The 23,396-nt window shown below is 38.5% G+C and overlaps 1 protein-coding gene across 3 annotated transcripts in view; it reads right to left on the reverse strand.

The window, feature by feature from the left end:
* The window catches only part of LOC149231865 (putative protein phosphatase 2C 21), a 342,884-nt gene extending 324,693 nt beyond the window's left edge, over nt 1-18,191 (reverse strand). The window contains exons 1-2 of one of the 3 annotated variants that reach the window (XM_089379292.1): nt 17,793-18,191; nt 15,218-15,403 (exon numbers count right to left, since the gene is read on the reverse strand). The gene's annotated coding sequence lies outside the window, so the exon portion shown is untranslated. The remainder of the gene's footprint in view (nt 1-15,217; nt 15,404-17,792) is intronic. The other 2 variants (XM_089379293.1, XM_089379291.1) reach the window with 2 other exon arrangements.
* Between the last annotated feature and the right edge of the window lie 5,205 nt (nt 18,192-23,396).

The following is a 23,396-nucleotide window of genomic DNA, read 5'->3' on the forward strand; positions in this document are numbered from 1 at the left end:
CCCAAACTTGATGTTGAACGGCCTCCTGAAAACTAGAGGGTTCCCCAACCTGAGCTACTAGGGCCTGGAATCTATCTAGCTGTCTTCACTCCCTTTTATCATTCCTGGGTGCACCAATGAAGTCCTCTGCATCCCGTAGAATCTGTAGGAGTTCCCGACTCGTTCTTCCACTGGTAGTGGGTACATCTATCAACTCTTCCTCTTCCTGAGATTCCTCCTATTCTGAAGCTTTGCCTTTATGAGAATTGTTGGTACTAGTTTCTGCTGCCGAAGTGGTTGGACCAATGAATCATCTTTTGACTGCTCCTCGGAAGGCATTTCTCGGGACTTCCTAAAAGCTCTGTCCTCCATGAACTTTACAGCCCGCCAAACTACTACCTTCCTACTCCCTGGAAGATCGACTCTATATGCCTTAGCATTCTCGCTATATCTCACAAAATATCCTTTCTCGGCAGTTTGATCTATTTTCTTTCTCTTTTCTTCAGGTATACGGCAAAGCCAAACTCCAAAATATCCTGAAATGACTGACTTCAGGTGTCTTCCCGGTGAAGAACCTTTCCGGAGTGATTTTGCCCAATGCCCTGTGTGGAGTCCTGTTCTGGACATAAACTGTCGTGTTGCATGCTTCTGCCCACAGGAATTTGGGCATATTCTGATCATACAGCATTGCCCTAGTTTCTTCCACAATAGTCCTATTTTTTCCTTTTTGCTACTCCATTCTACTCCGGATTATAGGGAGTTGTCAACTCTCTTCTAATGCCTTCCCTAGCGCAAAAATCAGTAAAGTCCTTGTCAACATATTCTCCACCATTGTCTGAGTACAACACTTTTATCTTCTTTCTTGTCAGATTCTCTACTAGAGCTTTGAACTCTTTGAATCGACCAAAAACCTCATCCTTGGTTTTCAGAAAGTAGATCCAAGTCTTCCTAGAATGGTCATCGATGAAGGTGACAAAGTATTCGGCACCAGTAAGAGCTTTTGTGGACATGGGTCCGCAAATGTATGAGTGTATCAATCCTAGAACACTCTTAGCTCTATTGTTACTTCTGGAAAATGTTGCTTTTGCATACTTGCCTAGAGCGCACCCTTTGCATACATCATCTTGTTCAGTACTTAATTCTAGAACTCCTAATATTGTTTTCCTGAGAATACTCAGAGCCCCATGGTGTAAGTATCCCATCCTTCTGTGCCATTATTCATTCAAGTCTTTATCTCCATTGTTTCCTACCAATGCCATTGGAGATTCTAGCCGTAATCTATACAACCTATTACTTCTGATTCCAATCTGGGTCTTCCTTTTTCCAACTCAGGTGTTTGACATATACTTTCTCCTTAATGAAGAAAACGTCATAGCCCTTGTTTTGAAGTTGAGACCCTTGTTTTGAAGTTGAGATACGGAGAGTAAGTTCATCCCTAATCCTGGCACATGCAGCACATTGGTTGCCCGAAGCCGCTCTCTTGCTTCAATTTGAAAGACTACAGTACCTCTTCCTACGGGGGTACACTTTGCCTTATTTCCCATGGTGATCTGAAAATTCATCCTTTCTTCCTGATAATTTGAAAAACATTCTCAAATTCCTGTCATATGCCAAAAACTCCACTATCTATATACCAAACCTCAGAAGAGGCAGAGCTTGCTAGGCAAGCAACTTCTTCTTCTAGTCTGGAAGCTAACATAGAATAATCGTGATCCATGTCCCTTGTGCTTTCTTCTGAAAATCTACGTGAGTCCCTTTGAGTTGATACCTCTGCATCATGCTCCTGACCCATTGTCGATTCTTCTCTCCTGTTGTCAGATCTCTGCTCTGATACAATGTGAAAATTTCTAACCCGGAATTCTACTATACCAACTGATTTATTTTACCTACATATTCTTCACGATAAGCTATTTACGAAATCCCTTTAGCAAACATTAAAATAAATTCTACTACAGTTATCACATAATTACACAAAAATAACAGCGATATACATGCACAAGAACCAATTACATCAACACAGTTCTTTTTTGACAATTGTCCCCAGAAAAACCCAATGTGGGAAAACCACTGCAACAGATAAAGGTTTTATTAATCTTCAGCAACAATCGTTTTACAAGGAATGATTTTATAGAGAAACTGAGAGAAAACACATGAGACTTTCCCCTGGAAACTTTCTGACTCCTTGGAGACCCTTCTCCCACTTCTGCGTGAGGGTTGTGTCTCCCCTGGACTGCGTCTCCCTTTGCGCTGTCTCTCAATGTTCCTGCGTCACCTCCTCCTCAGTCACTGACTGTTGTTGATGCCCTCCTCTTCCTGCACCCTGCAACTCTCCCTCTGAAATCGATCTCATTCTCTTTGAGAATCGATTTTCCTTGGGATACTGAGTATCTGCCGGTCTCACTCCAAATGATCCCCAAGTCTTCTCTTATACTTTTCCTGTTGATGAATCAACGGCCGAGATTTAGTCTATAATCAACAGCTAAAGATTAAAACAGACTTGATCCTCGTCTCTTAGAAGCTTCTCACCTTTATCTTTATTAATACCCATTAATATTTTTATTTTCCTAAGTTTAGACTTAGGAACCCATTAAAAATATTAATTATTTTAATAACTTCTCATCCGGGTGGAATTTCTCCAAACGATTTCTAGGTCTTGAGATCTCATGTGTCTTAACCTTTCCACCAAATTTCAAGTTTAAAGCACATCCGACGCTACCCAAAATCAACACCACTGATGAACGGTAGCAAACATTCTCACCAAATCATTGCTAAGGGGCAAGCATGTATTTTTCAGAGACAAGATAGGAGTGGTGAGCAACACCTTCCTCGGTAAGAGGGAGTGTTGAAAATAGTACCAAGGAGAGGTGTTACTAGGCTTTTATCCCTTTTAGCCTAGTGAGCACATTAATGACTTTTGCCTTGATGACATTTATGAGTTATATTGATGTCATGGGTGGAAAAGGTTCTTAGAAGTGTTGTACCATGCTTTTTTTCTAATATGAAAGTCACTTGTACTTTATAAAGTGACTTTGTGTGTAAAGTATTAGGTGTATTTTTCTAATATTAAAGTGAGGTGAAAAATTCAAAAATCACTTTATGAGAAAAATTAGAAAAAGTACACAATTTAAAAAAAATACTAAGAGACTTTTAAGTGATGGGGCCAATGTATGAGGGGCGTGATTTAGGAGAAATGATCTCAACCACACAGCTTGAGATTTGAGGATGAAATCTCAACCATTCAATCCTAGGTTTAGGGATTCAATCTTTTCCAAGGAGACAAAAGAGGGAAAAGGGAAATCATTCTTCACTTCACACTTGAGAGAGCATCGGGAGAAGAGAAACTTCAAGGAGGAAGAGAAATTGCAACAGAAAAAGGAGGGTTCGAATTTCTAGGAGGAGATTTGTACTTGCAACATGATTTTCAAAGAGCAGGAGGCACGAAAATTGAGAAGAGAGGTTGTACGAATTTCAAGGAACAACGCAAAAACCGAGGCAGGAGGCACGAAAACCAAGGAGAAAACCAGCATGAAATTCGAGTTGGAGTGCTGGTCTGGGCCGATATTTGAAGCACGAATTTCGGAACTGTCAGTCACAGGTAACATGGTTTTTTAGGTAGGTTTCAGCAACTATTTGGCACGATTTTTGAGGTTACAGTCAGCTATTTGCACAGAATTTGAGGCAACTTCTAGCACAGATTTCGAAGCAGATTCTGGGAACTAATTCCAAGGAGCTAGGCAGAGCTATTTTGCTAAATTTCAGGGCATGTAAATTTTGTGGAAATCTGAAATTTCAGTGGGCAAAAATTTCCAGAATGAGTGCAATTAATGCTACAGCAAAAAAGGAGATAAGTATTGTGCTTTATGTACTTATTTAAATTTTCTCAAGCAATAAAATCCTCCTTTGAAGACTGGTTTCCCCAAGAGGCTGTGGGGTTTTCTATGGGGTCAGCTTGACCAAAATCTATTGTCTCTTGCGTTAAATGCTTGCAATAATTTTAGCATTAATTATCAGATGGGTTGGGCCTAAACAAACACATGCAAACTTGTTCACTGGGTTAAGGGTGCAGATCATTCAATTTCCATAAAAATATCCTAGAATTCACCTTAATAAGTTTAAGAACCTCAGAAGTTAACACACATTAATTAAAGGATTAATCTTTCTTGTGTTTGTTGGCTTCTAATACCATTTTTGGACCTGATCTCATAGTCAAGGCAAATCTGATCTGATTTACTGAGGTCTGGTGCATTTTTCAAAGTGACACATTGTGATGAATAGTTGGTGAGCTAATTGCATCTCGAGGATAAGCTAACTCATTCTTGCATCTAGTTGCATTTGCATGTCTCTAACATTTCATTGCTAATTACGTTGGTTGCATTTCAGTGCTAGCAATATTTCCAATTTCATTGTGGTTTCTCATTTGCTCTCATATTTTAAATCTTCTGTTGAGCTCAAACGAATATTGAAGTCTCTTTTGTTTCTAATTGCATAAGCTATATAAGTGGAAGAGAAATTCAATGAGTCTTAATAAGAAGTCTAATAAACACATTAGAGTTCATTGTTGATTAAAGAGCCCTAATTGGGATTCATAATAACTTTTTCTCTTAGTTTTAATGTGTTGTCTAAAATTGCTATTTTTTGCAAATATTGTGCTTAAAAGTACTTGTTAATTGTGCCTAAGTTTTCATCTTAACGTTATAATCACATTGAAGCATCTAAAGCACTCCTTGTTGGCAACCTTGTAATTTGTGCAATTTGTGATCTAGAGGATTGATTTCTCTTAATCACCTAATCTAATCATTTTGCATTTCATTATAGGACTAGAAGTGCATTAATAAAATGAACCTCCAAGCATAAGCTTGGTTGTAAGAAGATAGGAACGCCTTTCTCATCCAACTTGCGAAGTTTAGACCCTCATTTGTGGTTAACACAAGTGACCTTGCAGTTCTCTTGTGGGCAATCCCTTGTAGGAACGGAGGCACTTGGGTGGTTAGAACCTCACGGGAGGTATCGTTAATGAGGCCATAGCCTCCTTCTTGTGGGCTTCTCTCTACAACCTACATTTGAGACTAACTTCAAAACAATTGAGAGAAAGGATTCACCTAGAATAGGCATTCTAACTAAAATTAACCAAGAGCTTGCATCTCACTTAGTTTTAAGTGTTGCATCTCATATAAGATAGATTTCATCTTTGCAGCAATTGTTCATGCAGTGACTTGGAATTTAATCTATATTGCGCAAATAAATAATTCATAAAGGCATTGGTCTCCCCCCGATCTCGCTCCCAATCCGCGCTCCAGGTGGGAGCGGGTCGGGAGCGCGCTCCCGTAAAAAAATTTGCACTCCCTGCGTATTTCCAGAGCGACGCAAGGAGCATCGGTCTCGTCGCTCCGGGAGCAGTTAGGGAGCGATCACTCCCGACCATTCCCGGGTTATGAAAATCGCTCCCGGAGTGACAAAAACGACCGCCATAAATGATGCCCCTAAAGGATACAAGAGCCCTAGGTATGACAAGGCAAGAACTGTTGGACTTGATCATGAAAAAGCAAAAATATCACATTCTTTGAATAGAATGACAAGTTCTTGGACTGACCATGGGGTGTCCATTGTATCTGATCGAAGGACAAATGTAAAAGGCAAGCCATTGATAAATGTTCTTGCTGTGTCTGTTAGTGGTGCCATCTTTCTTTCAGCATATGATTACTCAAACAAGTTCAAGACCGCCATCAACATTACAGAACCATTACTTGAAACAATTGACCATATTGGGCCATACAATGTCATCCAAGTCATCACTGATAATGCTCCTAATTGTAAGGCAGCGGGAGCAATTATTGAGGATAAATACCCCAACATATTTTGGTCTGGGTGTTTGGTTCACACAATGAACCTTTTGATGCATGATATTGTTAAGAACAAAAACAAACAATACAAATGGATTGGTGATTTGTACAAGAAAGGCAAACAAATGATAAAATTTATTACAAATCATAGCAATACCCATGGCCTTTTCCGCAGTCACTCAAGATTGGAGTTGTTGAAGATTGCGAGGACTAGATTTGGTAGCTATTACCTCACCTTCAGGCGCCTTTTGAAGGTAAGAGAGTCATTGGCTAGCATGGTATCAAGTCCACACTGGCAGGTATTAAAGGAAAGGGCTACAAATGCAGCTGACAGGCAAGGTTTTGAACAGGTGGAGGAGGCCGCTCTTGATGGTATGTTTTGGGCACGTGTGAGGCAAGTATTGGATTTCACCAAGCCCATTTATCACATGATTCGGTTTGCAGATACAGATAAACCAATGATTGGCGAGGTGTATGAGCAGATGGATACCATGTTGGGGCAAATAAAAGATATTGTTCATAACAATGATCCCAACTTGTACAAACTGATTCACGATTGTGTGTGTGTACGGTGGGATAAACTTAATGTTCCACTACATTGCTTGGCATATATCCTTACGCCAAAATACTACTCTACATCTTGGTTGGGCCAACCTGCACCAGGGGGTGGGGTTAGGGCCAACCCCATATAGATGAAGAGGTATCTACAAGATATTTGGAAGCATTAGAGAAGTTGATACCTGACAAGGAGGAATGTGCTAGTGTGTGTTTTGAAATAGGCAGATACTTCAATTGCACTGGTTTGTTTGGTACCTTTCATGCAATGGAAGATAGAGACAAATTTGATGCTCTCACATGGTGGAAATCATATGGCGGCCATGGAATTTTGCCAAAATTGGCAAAAAAAGTTCTCACAGGTTGTAAATACTTCTTCTGCAGAGAGATGTTGCAGCACCTACAACTTCATACTTAATGTGAAAAGAAACGGACTCAATGAAAACCGGGCAGAAAGCTTGGTTTATGTGCACTACAACTTGAGGTTGTTGAGTCATTACTGTGATCGGGCTTATGAGGATCCAACATATAAAATTTGGGACAACCACCCAAAAGATGATAATTTGGAGGATGGCACTATACATCTTGAAGAACTGAAAGCGGAACTTATAAGAGAGGAAGATGAAGCAACAACCATGCCACCTCCACCATCCAGTAGCAATGCTCGAGTTTTGAGTCTTGTTCCTTTGTTGTCGCTGCCTCCATCTACACCCTCACGTGGAGGGCATGTGCCTTCTGGTTCTGGTCGTCGGTCTGTGCGGGAGACTCCTAGAAGACCACCACGACCTGCTCATACATTAGACACTTCTCGTGGCAAGGGCCACATGTAGTAGTAGATAATAGATTTACAGTTTACTTGTCTTTTCTAGTTTCTATTAGTTTTCATAACTGTTGAGTCTTGACTCTTTCATATCATAATGATATTTTTTGTAAACAATATATCACTGTGACAATTTAAGTTTGAAGTTTGAAGTTGGCAATTATAACTCATTGGTAATGATTCTGAATTATGAATATGATGCTTCGTGAAAGTTGTTTCATTTCATTTCATAATTCATTTTATAACATTTCATTTCATGTTAGATATTATTTCTTGTAATGGTTAAACTTAGCTTACAAGTACAACTTTGGTGATCAATGATGATAAATGTTATATATTGAATTTTCAATTTTGAAAGCTTGAAGTTGAAACTTTAAGATTGATGAATCATGATTCACGACTACGAGACTCAATATGTTGTATGTTACTAACTTGTGGACGTGGTTGATGAAGAATCAAGATTATAACTTCTAGATGATTGATGTTATATGGTTGATGGTTCAATGATCAATCTATGTTTTTTTATGTTTTTTATATCTAATTCATCATTCTACATGTTTTTGTTGACATATATGTATCAAAATATAAAAAATATAAATATATATATATATAAATCGCTATGGGATTCGCTCCCAAACCGGGAGCTTTTGAAAATGTCGCTCCAACTCCCGTTTTCGCTCCTGCTCCCAAGTAACACTGAATCTAACCAAATTGTGCTAGATAATTAAACTTGTCGAATTATCTTTGACCAAGTTGCTAGGCCATTCAGTTGTGTCTCCTGAATTCATCATTTCATCCATAGGGACTACCCCACTTAGCCTACTATAGGGAGAAAGCTTAAAGGGCAGGGTTGGGATCAAAGTGACAGACCCTGCCCTGAGCGTTGTCGCATTCTCATGTACAATTTGAGCGACAACATTTTTTGGCGTCACTGTCGAGGACCAATCATGCGATCCTTGGTTTTCACAACATTCTCTTCACTCATCATTATCTTCATCTTCTCATTATCATCTTCTTTAGCCTGTCAATCAGCACATTTTTTTGGCGTTGTTGTCGAGGATAGATTTATCTGTTCCTGGGCTTTACGACATTTTCATCCACACCTTTTTCATTCATCTGTCAACCATCGCAAACATTTTTTGGCATTGTTGCCGGGGATAAGTTTATCTTCTTCTCAGCGCTTCAACGACATTTTCTCCAAGACCATCTTTGGTTCTTAACTTCTTGGTTTCTGACATTTTTTTCCTTTCATCACCATCGTTTGAATCATCAATCAGTGCATTCTCTAGCACTTGATCATCACCTTTCTCATAATCTGGCACCATCACAACATTTTCAGGCATCATTTTTCTATTCTCAATTTTCACAACTAACTTTTCGGTTTTTGCCTTTTGGATTTTAGAGTTAGATTCATGTTCAAGTGGTGACTCCACTTCTTTCATTTTCTACAAGAATTTCTAGAAGCCCTCTTCTTGTAGATTTCTTGTTAATCTTGAACAAGGATCTCTCTCTGATATTCAATTGCTCGTGAACAAGACATCATGGCCTTGTTTTCTCCTTGTAGTTTTACTAACATTCAGGTTTATCCTCGTGATATTCCATATGAAGTCGTCGAAGCCATAGACGAAATTCTTCTTTTTCAAGGTAACAGTGCTTGTAGTGCAGAAACACACCTCAAGAATTTATGAACAAGAGTCACTCATATTTTGATCATGAAGATGTATGGATGAGGCTTTTTATTACCATATTAACTGAAGATGCTATGGATTGGTTCTTAGAGTTCCCTGATAAAATCTTTGACTCTTTATTGATGCCTTTAAAGATAAAGAAAGGGTCAAAACGAAAGTTGAAGTAACAGAAAGTAAAAGGGTTGAAAATGATCCCATTAAGTAACTCCATTAATACAGGATATGCAACTCAACCAAGCTCAACTCATTAAGAACATGGAAGCAAATCATGAGAAGGAAATGAGGACCATGCTGAAAAGGTTGCAAATCATGAAAATTAATCACTCTAGTCAGCTCTTGCAAGCTCAACAAACTTTGTAATGTGCCAATTCTCCTTTCCATATCTCAACAAACAATCAAGGATATATCAGACTTAGGCAGATATTAAGGATCTCCAATAAATGCGAGATATCTTTCTCAAGAGAGCATACTTGGTCATTGCTTCAGCATTACTTGCAATGATACTCTCGCAAATATGTATTCTCAGTTGAACATTGATTTTGACTTTTTCAACCCAAGGAGCTTATCATAGCAGTAGAAATAATAAGGGTACATCAAGTTCTGCAAATGACTCATCTTACTTGAGAGAACTTTTGATCTCAAACTTGAAAGAGGAACTCGGCTTCCATTTCATTGAAATCTTGCCATGTCAAAAGTGAAGATAATATTCAACGAACTTGTTCCATCAAGGTGTACTTTCTTTAGATGCACATTAGTGACAGTAATATTTTTCCCTTATTGCCTTGATGTGCAAAGAATAGACTTCAGAACTAGGCATCCACAATTCATAAGATAGGTCCCATTCTTTGGTATTTAAATACCCTATCGGCAATCAACATTGGCAGCATAATCAATCCATTTTTCAGTGCGGAGTTTATGACAGCAAATAGCATCTTGCTTCTGAACACATACAAAGCAACGTCTTCAAAGAAAACATAGTTTTGTTATTCAAAAGTTCAGCACATGTGTATGTATCACATGTTTCCCTTATTTGGCCTTATCATGCCTTGAGCCACAATCTGAATTGTGAAGACCATCATGCTACAGATCCATAGCATATTTTATGAGCATAATTGAAGATCATTTGAGAATCTTATCAAATAACTGTCCTTCAAGGATCCCTTGTTGTGAGACAATAGATCAGACCTTTGACACAGTCCTATGATCTGACTGGGGCAGATCACAGTCCTGTTTAATCTCTTGTGAAACAACTTATATACAAGTCAAGCATATTCATTGACAAGGCTATTAGAGATCATTCCTTCTAGCTGAAATTCTAGACACAATCACTGTAAACAAAGTGAGCAATAATACATACCTTATATTCCAAGCATCAAACTTCAGATTTTTGGCAGACTTTGCTTGGCCTCTGTATTCCCAGGCCTCATACTCGTCATCCCATTACTGTGATGTGTTTTGCATGGAGCCCTTATGCAATAGAATACTTGAAACTTTGATTTAAACCAGTGTTGATAATATCGGTATCGGGAAAATATCGGCGAGGGTCCAGAAAATATCTTATCGGCAATATCGGCAAAATATCGGCAAGCATAAAAAATAATTTTTTCAAATTTTTAAATATAGCCGATATTTTGCCGATATTTTGCCGATATTTTCCGATATTTGCCGATATTTTGAAAATATCGCGATATTTTCAAAACAGAAAATATCGCGATATTTTCTCGGCGATATATCGTTTTGCCGAAAATATCGCGATATTTCCGAATATCGCCGATATATCGCCGATATTATCAACACTGATTTAAACAATGTGCCTTGTATCTTTTGTCAGTCTTAGTAGCTAGGACAAATCTTCAAGGAGGAGTAATCATGAGTTACATAAAACACTTTAACTTTGCTATTGATATATCAACCCTTCTTCTATGCAGAGTGTTTTCCATACACCAAGTATTGAAACAAACTTTTGTAGATTTCATGCATTTGGCTTATGCTCCACAACTTAGCTTATGCTTCATGACTTCTGTGGACTCATTACAAGCTTATGCTCCATGACTTCTCTTTGATGAACATGGTATGCATCAATGATCCAAGTCAAGGTCAAACCAAATTGTAAGTTGGCTTTTCCATTAGCTGAGACAACTCTTGGACACTGTTTGAAGTTCCTCTGATCTCGTGAGGCTTCTTGGCCTATTTGAGATAGGGTTGAGACATTTTCGGCCTCTAAATCTTTCATCTAAGCTTTTTGGCTTCCTGCAATAGAAAATGAGGCCTTTTCGGCCTTCTGACATAAACTTTGAGGATCCATCAGCCTATTGAAACAGAGTAAGGCTTATTTCGGCTTCTTAAGGTCATGAGGTCTTCGATCCTTTAATGGACTGAGGCTTAGGGCTTCAGCCTCCTTTATAATCTTGATCAGAGGCACAGACATATCTCTGGTATATACTTGAACTGGAACTCCTTTCACAATAGACTTTTTCGGCCTAAACAATATATGATGATTTCATCATTGACTTGGCAGAAAGGAGTGTAGATTTTCTTTAGACAAGAAGGCATATCTTGGCCTTCTTTTGTGATGTGCTTCTTGACTTCTAGGGTTAGAGTAGAGTAAGCCCTAGAGGATAGCTTGAAGGTTGCTCTTCTTCTTCTTCAAGGCTGCTCATATACCATAGCTCTGATACCATGTTGATTTTTCGTAGGTCTTCTATCTGATAATTACTTCTAATGATATTCACTTTAGATTCTTTCATATTCACATTAATCATTAAGCAATTACATAGAAGATCTTCAACAATAGACATTAGGATCATAAACAGACAGCCAAATCAAGAACACGAGCATTTACCCTGCGAAAACCCACATGGCAGAAAAACCCACATGAGGGAAAAACCCAGCAACCTTTTCCTTAGAGAAATTCTTTAGTTCAACAAGAGACACACCTAAATCATCTAGTCAACCACAAGGTCAAACTAACCAGCAAAGTAGACTTAATCAAACTTGGTCCAACAACCTCCTAGTCAAGTCATAAGTTTTCCCACTGAACTCAGTTTGGTTAGGTCTGCTAGGGCCGAATTTCGGCTTGCTTCTGCACCCAATAATCTCGATCCTGCAACTCTGGTTCACCTTAGAAATTCGGTCCTTTTTTGTCACACATGTGAGGCCACAGAAGGAGATCAGATCACACGTGCAAGGGCTAATGGAGAGAGAGAGATAGCTTGGTCTTCTTCTGGTCAACTTCAGCCTTCCTTTTCCTTTGTCTCCTTCGCTTGATGAACAAAAGATACTTGCTTGTGTGTGATCCAAAATTCAAATTATGTCAAGGATAGAAGGTCGAGTGCCTAATATATACATCTTTGGCTGGTCGAATGGGTGCCTCTTGGACTAGGACCAACTTGGCTTGTTTGAGCCAAAAATTAAACTTTCAAAAATTCAAATTTTCTCTTTTTGAAAAGGACATAAAGAACATGCCTTAAAAATTTTCTTTTGACAATTAGCATGGAGAATATGCTTTATATTTATCATTACAAATATACCAAGGGCTAAAATATTGATTTTGAAGACCAGCCATAATTACAAAATTCAACATCCTGCAGATGAGATTTCACAAAAAGTGGTCTGTATGTGTTTTATTTTAAACTTCCACTCTAACTGAAGTTGTTATTATTATCAGTGAGCGTCCTTAAAAATCTTTAATATATGGACCATCATAAACACACTCTTGAATCCAGTGTACCTTTCATTATTATTTTTTGACTGTTGAATTGTATTGATTTGTGTAGCTTGGGAGGTACTCCACAAGCCTAGGAGTTGGGTTTGTGAGAAGTTTGGTCACAAAAGGCTTTGTGGGCAAAGAACCCAAGCGGAGGGGTTTTAGACCCAAGAAGGGGTTTAAAATCTAAAAAGAAATTAAAAAGAAAATTATTATTTCCTAAGGTCTAAGAGGACTAAAACCCTAAGATCTAGAGGGTTCCTAGAGACTAAAGGAAAAGCTATTTAAAGAGGCTAAGGATCAAGCCTAGATGGATCAAGCGAGAGGGTGCTCATTTGATCAAAGAGGCTTGTCGATATGTAGCCAAGAAGGAGGCCCAGCTAGGAGGCCAAGAAGGGCTACTAGAGAAGACCATGATCTGATCCAAGTGAGACATCTCAAAATGGCAATCGAGGGAGACTCATGAAGCCGCAGCAAGAGAGGAGGGTTTGGTCCGTGACTTGTTAGCGCTTGAGGAGGTCTTCTTCAATGCTAAAGCAGCCAAGGTTTGCTGGAGGGTTTCACTGAGCTATGGAAGGTAGGCCACAGGTATATTTTGGGCAAGAAAAGGAGGCCGAAAGGCATGGCTTCCAGTGCTAACTTGAAGCAGTCAAAGTATAGATATCCTTGAGGATTCAAGGGACTATTAGTGGTTGTACAATGGTAACCAAGACTGCAATTTTAGGAACAAATTGCAAAAACAGAGGGCAATGCATTTAGAACCCTAGATCAGTCAAGGAGTGACTGTATGTGGGCAGATTCAGTGGCCCTAAGAATAGTGGCAGAAGAGGCTAATGTGTCACAGAAGTAGGGCATATTTGTGTGCCCTAGGTGCAGCATTCTGGAGCAGCTAGAATCATGAGAAGTGGGCAGATCTGGAAGACAGCACCATTCATAAACGAAGTTGTGAACATTGATCTTCTTATGCAGGATGCAGTGGGATAAGACCTTAAGTACAGGTTCATGGAAGGAGTCATGAACTGTTACGAGGCAAATCGTTGGAGCCCTAGTTCAGGAGTTGCAGATGGGAAGACTTCAGTGAAAAGTAGGCAGTTCCAAAAGACCCAATGAGCAATCATCCTAATGGAGCAGGAGAGCTACTAGTGGGCAGATTGATGACCCAAAGTTCAGTAACACAAAAGGAGTTGTGATCATTGATAGTAGCAGGCTGAGCAGCTAAAGATGTAGTTGCAATGATTAGTAGGAGGGAAGGCAAGAGGATACACCAGATGTGTTCAGGGCACGTGGACTGAAAGGGCTGCGGGGCGCCACATCAGCTAGTAGGTCAAGTGTGCCTTGTTCAGGGTAGATTGGTGGTCAAAGTGACCGACACCAAGCCCTAGTTGTGTCCTTGTATCAGAGTTGTATGTAAGGGCCAAGATCCCTAGTACGGGAGCCCTAAGACTGTTGTATTCCAGTTTGTAATATAACATGTAGTGGGTTTGAAAAGTTAAGAATTGTCATGTGCACTAGTTGATTCATTGATGTGTAGATTCTGTTGTGCAAAGTAGTATAGTTGTGGCATTTGAGTGTGTTTGTGTCAGAGACTTTAAGATTCAAACCAGATTCTCATGTGCCGTGAAAATTCAACAAGTTGTTCATGTTTGGCCTGTTCAGACTTTATAAGCCTTTGTTGAGACATAGAAATGAAGCCCAACTGTTTTTTATAATTGCCAGTAAACAGAGCCACCCATCATCCCTCACCCCCACTCCACCACCCCCAATCCAAGAAAATATAGAAATTGATCCTTAATTAGAGTGGAAAAACATAAGGGATCCAGAGATTTAGTAGCTATAGGCCTGCAAGCTGATTAACTACATCACTGACGCTATACTGGAAGGTTTGAACAAATCAAACGCCTGAAGGGCCACAGAAAAGGGATACAATATCATGATAAAATAACTTACCCAATCATAGACAGAACGAGTGAAGTAGCATAAAGGCGAGCAAGAATATTTCTATTCAGAATTCAACTCTATCTTTGAATGAATGAGATGTTTAACTTTACACATGGCTACAATTATATGGCATCCTCAACTCCAAATAGCATCCATATTTTATTTCCTAGCAGATCCTTGACTTGTGATTAATGCAAGCTTCCTACCTATAACAGGAAGGAATAATAACGGCAGATGATGGACAAGGTGCAGCCGAAATCTCTAAATGCAGCCACCACTCACATCTCAAGATATGAACACAATAAATAGAAAAGAAATGAAACTGAAATTATGTTAATGTTCACACAAGCAAAGTAGATCAATCATCAAGCAGACCCTAAACTACAACGGGTAATAATAGCAACGTTGAATTTTGTAAATACTATTTCTGGTTGTGATTCCAGGAAGCATTTTGAGTACCTGGAATTAACTCAATGGCTAAATAAATGGGAATGGTTTTACAAACATTAGCATTTATAGGATCATGTTTCCTTTGAATATCAGAACTTATTTCTTGGAAAACTTCAGTGAATTTTTGTGAGGTATGGGTGAATTCAAATTGATTCAATAATGCAGAGAAAATGATGCACATCATATTTTAACTCTTTCATTGCTGACTGAAACACCATTAAATGATTACAGCATTCTTAACTTGAGGCATTGATGAGTCTCTCCTTTTTCTGTGAGAAGATATCTCCAAATGCATCTATGTAAATGCCAATAACAGCATTTCAACTGCAGCAACAGATGAGTATGACATCCTTGACATTGGACACGGCCAAGACCCTTTTTTCCTGTGAGAATATAATCTTTGTGTGTTTTATCATCTTTTGAGAGCCTGTCAAGAAACTGAGTTATACCAACCAGTTCAATGGTGATTCCCACAATAAACACAATCATCTCGTAATGAATCGATACATCTTATGACCATTGAAAAGTTAAAACAATGTTACAATCTATTGCGGGACCAAATTTTAGTCCTTTCTTGCACATATAAGATTTCCAGATAATGTATTATGATGGTTTCTCCAATCATAAGGTTGAGTGAAAACTCAAATTATATTTGAAATCAACTAGCCTTCTTAAATTTGTTTAGTTTTCACCGTTTTTGTGCAAGTACACAGAAACATTCAAAGAACATCTGAGATCAACTATCTTCCAGCAACAGGACATCGCATACATTTATTTGGAAAATACCAACACCTTAAAGCAGGGCGTAATCTTTTTTAGTTAGATCATCAATTTCTAACGGATTAACTTCATTAAATTTTATCATATTTTCTACTATCAATATATGAAATGAATGTGATCATCTCTCATATTTTCTACCATCAATATATGAAATGATCGTGTACATCTCTTTTTGGTATGTTATAATTACTCCGATAAATTGGCGCCCAGTTTTCTTGAAATCTTAATGAGAAGAAATATTTTTTAAGAATATAAAAACAAAAAGAGTGAAAATGAAGTGTTCCACCCGATACTGGGCCTCCTACCTGATGGTGTTTGATGTCTGTGTATGCTTGGGCCCAGGGCTATTTGTTGATGACTCGCAGACTTATGTTACTCTGTTATTACTTTGTCTATCAACTTAAGACTTATGGGTGTTTCGGTAATTAACCAGACCAATTTTAAGTTCTGCTAGTGCTTGGGGAGGATGCTTTTGTAGCCTGAACTTCTTATTAGGTATCAAAGCCTTGTAAATATTGCTTTATTGATAGTTAAAAGAAGCTGTTATCAAGATGTATATATGTGTTTGAGAGAATTGCAAACAAATAGCAAATGCAAGTGACTACCTCCATCTCAGCCTAGGTTCAACACATTTCCCAGAATTTAAAATTGATCCAACTCCAAGCAGCAAGGAGGAATCATTTTTACCGTATATCCAGGTTCCAAATCCCATGGGGCCTCAGAGTACAAGCTTACACTCCTTGTAAATAATGCTTTATTAATAGTTAAAGGAAGCTGCTATCAAATTGTATACATGTGTGTGTGAGAATTGCAAATGAATAGCAAATGCAAGTGACTACCTCCAGCACAGCCTAGGTTCAACACATTTCCCGGAATTTAAGATTAATCCAACCAGCAAAGAGGAATCATTTTTACCATGTATCCAGGTTCCAAATCTCATGGGGCCTCAGCGTACAAGCTTACAATCCTATTGGCTGACGCGCAAATGAATTTGAAAATGAGAAAAACCCAGACTCGCACCATAACAAACAGGGCATAAATGCCACCAGAATTTAAAATTAGTCCAAGCAGAAAGGAGGAATCATTTTTACCATGTATCCAGATTCCAAATCCCAAGGAGTCTCCTTGCACAAGATTACACTCCTCTTGGCCGAGGGGCAAATCCAAAAAGCAGGCTCACATCATAATAGACAGGGCACAAAAGCCACCCGAATAGCTATAAATAGTATACATATGAGAAAGCATGCATACCCACTGGGGGACTGTTGGCTTCTAGGATATGTACATCACCTAATTCCACTGCAAATCACTGACACTATCTCATGCTCTGCAAATTTAGAAGGATAGTCCCTGCTGCAACTAATTTACAAAATCAAATAAAGCCGTGCATCGTGTAGATATCTATTGTACCACATTTAACCTACTTTGTTTAGAAATGGCGAAGCTTGGGGATCAAACATAATTCCATGCTTATTAGTCACTCAGTTTAACATACTTAGGGAGTATGGCAATGGCCATTTACAATTTTTGTATTCTATCGTGTATCCACTTCTGATTTCTCTCATAGCCCCACCAGCGATTCAAGAAAGTTGCTCAAAAGAGGTTTGAACAGGAATAACCCATTACTCGGCCTCTACATGGCTCGAAGAGTACACACGCCCTACCTATAAGACATGTCGAATCTAAGACATATTGCTCATATTTGAACAGTTTACAGTACACATTTAAAAATTACAGATATCGCGTTCATTTCCAGCGCACAACAAATGACAAACTTCAGACCAGGGTTTCAGAAACACTCTTCTTCAATTTTAAGAAAAAAGAAACTTGAGACGAGGGTATCAGAAAACTCTTGTTCAAGTTTTAGGAAGAAACCAAAAGAACTGCATCCCATTAATATAATTAATATGGTAAATTATTCGACGGATCCTTCAATAGTCTCACTTCCTGTCATCTACAGAAATTCACATTCGAAAATAATTGAATCCATCTGAAAACAAAAATAAAAATCAAGCCATGGACATTCGAAGAAAAACCTTCAGGGTTTGAAGGAACAATCTGAGTCTGGTCGATCAATTTAATTCTCCCTCCAAAACCAAAGAACTGACTCTGGCACGATACACGTACATTAAAGGAGACAAAAGCCTGTGTATGGACCATTTCATCTTTAATCAAACACAATCCAAATCTTAACTAATGTTTGTTAACACTATTGTCTGTATAATTTGGCCTTTGTTCTGACCGGTATCTGATCTCGCCCTCGGTTAACACCGTTACTGTTTTCCACACACTCTGTACCTTGTGGAGCAGTTGGTTCCATGGACGAGCATGTTATATTCAATCCTAGGGTAGCAGTTGGTTCCATGGGCGAGCATGTTATATTCAATCCTAGGGTAGCAGTTGGTTCCATGGACGAGCGAGTATATTATATTCAATCCTAGAGTACCGAGGAAGGCTTATTTAAGCTCCCAAAGGCCCAGAGAAACTTTGAAGCGCTAGTAGCGTTAGTAAAATAACAGTTAGTGATTCGCAGAGGATGGATCCACCTTAACTGCAATTCCATGCGGACATAATATACGACAGTTTCTTCCGTGGATTTATATTATTAGTATTTTTAAAGGAAATTTTTGCTTTATTTTATTCATATTATTGGAGGATGTCTCTTTAAACTATGATCGTTAATTTGTTTTATTAGCATGATAAATATTATGAGATATTTCTTTGCGCATGAGGTTTAAAAGGCTTTGGCTTCTATCGATGGAATCCCTCAGTTTTAAGAGTACTTAGTTTCTTTTGGTGTAATTGGTGTACTTGTACATTTTGTCTGAGTTTTAAAAGGTTTTGAATTTATGGATGATATTATTTTAAGTTTTTTTTTTATTTATAAATAATATTATTTGGAAAAAAGATTGAGTATTCCTTGCAGAGATAGATTATTGTTGCATTTATCGGATTTTTGCTTTTCACAAAGGAATAAGCATTACCGAAGGCTTCCTGGCAACAGATAGGCTTTGCCTCAGAATATACAGACTCGGCTGATATACAGACTTGACTGACTACTAATAGATCTGGCCACTTTAGGTTCTTACCAGTGCCGAGCACACTGATACGCAGGCTTCTCAGATCTCTAAGACTCTAAGACTCTAAAACTCTCCGAATGCGAATGCCTCAGCAATGAACCTTACTCTCAATTTATAACAAATGAGAGGGGACAAACATTACTGTAGGGCATCATACAAAGGGATGGAATCATTGCTTTCGGGTAACACCGAGGTGACATCCGCACAAAGATTCTTGGTCCGAAAAAATAAATCCTACAGAAAAATATGTTGTCTGCATTATTTACAAAGTGGATGCTTTTGTCCAACAAAGCCCACGAGAAAAGCTGGCCACAATCAAGTCCTTGTGACTGGACAACATTATTACAATAATGGATGCTTTTGTCGGTAAAGCCCATGAGAACCGTCAGAATACAGTAATGTCAGGGAATCTGCTTTTTTGTACAATAGTTCATCCCATGCTTGGGTGAAAATGCTCCGAACAATCATCGGTTTCCCTAAAATGATTTGATGCTTGACTTTAGTTAAAACCAACCATTCAGAATGGCGGGTCATATATTCTCTTAGGGTCTTATTGTCATCATGAAAGGGTGACCATTCACCTGCTGTCATCTCTTTGACAGTTTTGTATGGGATGTGAAAACAGTCTGGGATGTTATGTTCAAAACAAATATCACAGTGGAATCTGTAGTATCCTTCATGATACATTGGGTCCATTATTGTTATGTTAACACCGTAGTCGACCCACCATTTCTGTAACCAGTCGCACTGTTGATTTCTTTGCATTATGCATGTTGTACTAAATTTTAATTTAGTATAATGGGTTTCTTCTTTGTCATCTACATTAAGGAAATCCCACCATAGTTGTTTGTATGCTGCAAAGTCATATATTGTATCTGGAAAGAGAGGCTTAGGATCTCCTCCTGGCCATAATGCAGAGGTCTGAGTAGGCATGGGCCACGCCAAATTCCTAGTTCAATGAATGCAGAAATATTTTTCATAAATTCCATTACGAATTCCTCCATGACACCATATACCTGAAATATCATGAAAGTCTCTTTGAAGAGCATCTTCTGCATATAAGGCATCCCTTTTTGCCTTTGTGTAAATCATATCATGTATCCATTTACTCCCTTTTGGATACACTCTTCTTTCTGGTACAAGATGCTGAATGTCAGTATGTGCTTGCAGATTAGCATCTAGTACTTTTGTATTTCTCAGCTGCCATGTAGGCTTCCAATTTTCTCTGTATTCTTCCCAGTCCTGGTTGTCTGGTATAGTGCGCAGGACTTCTTGTTTCTGCTCTTGGTCCCATTCTGTAACTATGACCATGATATGTTCCTGAGGCTGGATAAACTCTCTGCTAAGAAAATCTGGGAGACAGTTTTTTGTGCCCTTTATATGTTCAACTTGAAAATCAAAGTTAGCAAAGAGTGCTTGCCACCTGGAAAATTTTGCCTCGCCTGGTTTCTGGATGTCTTTAGTTAGCACCTTCTGCAAGGCTGAAACATCGGTTCGGAGCAAAAACTGTCTGTTTATTAAATAGACATCAAATTTGCTGATGCAGTTCCATGCAACTTTGACTTCTTTCTCAATTGTGGAGTAATTCTGCTCAGCGGGATTCCAGGTGCCAGATGCATACTGGACCACTTGTTCAGTGTCACCTTTTCTCTGCTTTAGGATTCCTCCCCATCCTATATTACTAGCATCTGTTTCAACAATCTTGAATGCATTTTCATCAGAGACATATAGAATAGGAAGAGATTTTACCTTATCTTTGATGTTCTGAACAGCTCTAGTGTGTTCTTCTGTCCACTGAGGCAGATTCTTTTTAAGCCTTTTATTTAATATACTCCTGTCAGTGGCACAATCTTGATAAAAATTACTGACATAATTCAAACAGCCCAAAAACCTTTGAAGCTGGTTTTTGTCTGTAATAACATCTGGAAATCTATCAGCAAATTCAAGTGCATGCTTTTGTAGAGAAATTTGGCCATTGAAAATAGTATGGCCGAGAAATTTGATAGTAGTCTGGAAAACTTCTATCTTTTTCTTACTTAAAACTAGACCATTATGCTTTACCAACTGCTTAAATGTATGAACATGCTTGAAATGGTCCTGGATGTTCTTAGAAAAGATTAGAACATCATCAATGTAAACTATAAGCCAGTCAAAGTATGGCTTAAATATTTTATCCATTACCTTCTGGAATTTAGATGGAGCATTTTTCAAACCAAAAGGCATGACATTCCACTCATAGTGGCCTGCTGGGATGCTGAAGGCGGTCTTGAACTTATCTTTCTCTGAAATGGCTACTTGCCAAAATCCTGCCTTCAAGTCAAACTTTGAAAATATCTTAGCTCCTGCTATCCTTGCAATTAGATCTCCTTTGTGAGGGATCGGATAGGTGTCATTTGCAAGAACAGAATTTAGAGGTTTGAAATTTATTACCAACCTTGGGATACCTCTTATTTGTTCTACTCTTTTGTTGACATAGAATCCATAACAGTTCCAGGGACTGTTAGATTCTCTGATGAGCTTTCGGTCTCAGAGCTGTTTAATCTAATTTTCGCAGAGATCTCTATATTCTTTACTCATAGAAATAGCTCTACTTTTACAAGGCTTACCTGTATATCCTTCTTTGTATGAGAGCTCAATAGTATGCTGCTTTCAGTGCCATAATGCATTTGGTTCTTCTGAGCAGCATTCGTCCTCAATTTGTTTTCTCAATTTTTCTTCTAACCTGAGGATTCTTCAGCTGTTCTTCTACCTTAAGTGTAGATTTTAGATCTTTCATATCTGTCAGTTTGGCTTTTGCTTTGTCCAAATTTTGGACAGTTTGGACCATTGTAGAGACTCTAGGATTTGAGATATAGGGCAACTCAATCCTTTTTGTTATTCCTTTTGAAGTAGGAACAGAAATAAAATAACCAGCTTTGTTTTCTTTTAATCTTGTTGACCCATGTGGCTCAACAGCTGCTAGGAATATATTTCCTAGAATACAGTCAACTAGGATGTCTGCTACTGCAAATTTCAAATTGATGCAGTGATGTTCAAAACAGATAGAAGCCTTAGGAACTTCATACTTGAGCGTTTTATTCCCCAATCCTACAACATTTCTTTTTGCAGAAACCCAATATTTTGTTGGTATCACTTTCTTATTTAAAATGTTCACATCAACTCCTGAATCAAGGAGTGTTGTGAGTTCAAACATTTCTCCCTTTATGCAGATGTTCACTTTTACATGATGTTGCTAGTAGGAGATAGCTAGAATTCTCATTTCTTGAAATCCAAAGACAGGGTCTTTCTTTCCTTCAACAATTTCAAGATTTGGGTTAAGATTTTTGGCATATTCTGTTGTGTCCCATGAATGAGAATTTTCCTCTACAGCTTGCTTTCCTTTCTTTATTTCAGCAATTTGGGATTTCAAGGTAGAGATTTCAGATTTAATATTATGAATTTCTCTACTCACTTCCCCCAAGGTGAGTGAACGCACCTTATCTGGCTTCTCTTGGTGTCTCTGGAAGGACCTGGTATTCCTTTCAAAAGAAGCATCAACAAATAATGGCTTTTTACCTGAATTTCTAGAAGAACTGGATTTGAGCTGGTCCATGAATGCCTCTGTTAGCCGACTCTTCATTTCTCCATCTTCCATTGCTCGAATCTGAGAAAGAATTTTTATCTCATCTTCTTCTGTGGCAGCCATTAAGATTTTCTCCTTCTGTGGTCTGAAGGACATTTCTTCAGAACTGGGATCACTGTATGATTCTGAATCAGAATCATAATGCATCTGACAAGCACATTCTTCTGGTTCAGGACAAGAACAGGATGTTGTTTCAGAATCTGAACAATCTTGCATGTGTGCTTGTAATTCTTCTTGAGACGAAGAACTAAAGGAATCAAAAGATGATTCTTCTAGTTGTTGCTGCTGGATTTGGTCTTTAATTACCACATTTGGGCAGCGTTCTGTCCTGTGAGTGCGGGAACCACACTTCATGCATTGTATTTGTCCCTCTTGCTTGATATTTTTACCTCTCTGAAAAGAGGCTTGGGACTTCTTCCCTCTGTTTTTCTTAGATTCTTCTCCTTCTGGACATCTTGAGGATGTATGTCCAGTCTTGCCACACAACCAACAAGTGAGATTGTTCCATTTCTCTTGTTTGGATGTATGTAAATGAATGTCAGAGGGCCTATAACAATGTGTCCAGGGGACATACCTGTAGTAGCCCTTCCTGGATTTAGAGGAGTGACTTTTAGGCCGCTGAGAATGCTTTCTTCGATCTTTGTAGCCTTTTACATTCTGTTTATACTCCTTTTTAGCCCGTTTCTTTGCTTTTCTTCTTTTGACCAAAGGGTCATCAACTGTAAGTCCATATTTACTGCAAATGGACTTCTTTTTTGGGAGCTTTGAAAGTTTTTCCAAAGATTTGTTTACTTTGGAACTTGTGCATAAGCCCACTAATTTCTTTGTAATGTGAGAATAAATCTCACCCCATGTATATGATTTAAATGGCAACTGGAAAACTTCTTGCAACCTGATATAATCAACAAATCTGGATGGAAGAGCAGTAAGATATACTT

This window comes from Pinus tabuliformis, chromosome J (assembly GCF_031772625.1).
Source record: "Pinus tabuliformis cultivar Carrire ecotype Pingquan chromosome J, CPIR1, whole genome shotgun sequence".
Classification (NCBI taxonomy): Eukaryota; Viridiplantae; Streptophyta; class Pinopsida; order Pinales; family Pinaceae; genus Pinus; species Pinus tabuliformis.